The following is a 1,752-nucleotide window of genomic DNA, read 5'->3' as shown; positions in this document are numbered from 1 at the left end:
TGCTTAGTTGTGGTCGCTCCACCCAAGATCTTATATGGCCGGTCACCTTTTTCTCCCTCCAAAATCTCCCTTCCTCCCCTGTGTCTCTTAGCCTGTCTCTGGGGACCTGGAAGTCCCATCTCTCTTTTTCCAACCCAGCAATTGGCCCTTAGCATCTTTATTGGTCGATCATGAACCAATTGGGAAACATTAGCATCAGCACCACTCCTACAAAGGGGCTTCTTTACATCCACGAGAGGCAGCAAGTGCCACCGGATTGCAGGACAGTGAGGAGTGAGTAGGGGAGGCAGAGTGGGGAGAAGACGGTACCTGCTGAGTGTGGGAGAGGTAGCTGCCACAGGAGAGAGGTTCAAAGATGCTTCCAGATGAGGATCTGTAGAAATGGAGATTTTTGGCAGGTTCTTTCCCTGATGCAATTCTTTATTGTTCAGTTCTATGTGTCCGTCTATTTGTATGTGCATGCGTGCTTTGTGCATGCATTCTTTGCGTATACGCACTCTTACCCTGGAGCGTGCATATGTGCGTGGGTGTGGAGGCCAACCTGGACATCCTGTACCTTTCTTGCTTGCTTCTCATCTTGTTCCTTCTGACGAGGTCTCTCGCTGAGGCTGGAGCTCCCCAGCTTCTCGATGCACCCAGTCCATGCTGGAGCTACAGGCATGTGCCACAGCGGCATTCGGTTTTCATCTGGTTACTGGGGATAGAAATTTAGGTCCTGGCCCTTCTCAGTGGGTGCTTTACTGATGGAGACATCTCAGGTCAGATCCTATACTCTGTGGGGATTGAGAGAGAAAATCTGGGCAGTTAAAGTGTGTGTGAGAAGTCTGGGGTGGGGAGCCTGAAGGATGGAGCTGCATCCCAATTGCAGCAGGGGACCAGCATGGTAAGAAAATAGGTCGGTCCCAAAGCTCTGGAGCCAGAGTCTCAGAAAAGTTCAAAGTCGTGAATCTGGGTTGCTGAGAGGTTTCCAGAGGAAATTGGAGGCAGAAAGGATGTCTCAAGCGTGATGGCAGCCGGGGAGGCAGTGAATCAGAGGCTGCCCATCTAGGAAGGTAAGGAGCTGAAGGGCAGCCAGGAGTGTGTGTCCCTATTGTCCAGCTTGGCAGTCAGCCCAGAACACTCCTGCTAGGGTGGCCCAGAGCCGGCCTCTCCCTTTGCCTGGCAGCAGGGGACCAGGAGCAGAAGGAGATGACAGATCACATATTCTCTTGAACGCCTTGTGCCCGACCAGGATGACAGACAGTTTGGATGCAGGAGTGTTCTGGACAGCATTTGGCAAAGCCCTCGTGGCACTGGTTCAGCCTTTAGCTCTCAACTCTCACCAGGAAAGCAGTGTCCCTGCTGGTGTCCCAGCTAAGCCACCAGATCCATCAGGCAAGGATGAGTGAGTGTCTCAGGGGCCTTTGCAGAAAGCAGGAGACAGAAGAAGACAGGTAGATAAGTGAGCTGGTGTTTGGTCTGTTGTATTAACCGTTCAAAGCAACAGTGTAAAGCAGTCTTTACCTTTAAAACCGTCCTCTTACTCTGTGCCCTTAAGCCTGACGTTTCCAGGGGCTACGCCAGGGTTTCACTCTGCTTCACCACCAATAAGCAGAATCCTGCTACCTGACTCAGATCTAGGACCCTGGAATTCCTCCATCCCAAACCTCAAGTCCCTCTTCAGGGTCTAGGCTGACCCCGTTCCTGGGTGGCCAGGGCAGAGTACAGGGCTGGGTCACTAGGCTGTTAAAGAACATCGTGGATGGAGGGAGG

Source organism: Mus musculus, chromosome 12 (assembly GCF_000001635.26).
Source record: "Mus musculus strain C57BL/6J chromosome 12, GRCm38.p6 C57BL/6J".
Lineage (NCBI taxonomy): Eukaryota > Metazoa > Chordata > Mammalia > Rodentia > Muridae > Mus > Mus musculus.
Note: the sequence above shows the minus strand (reverse complement) of the source record.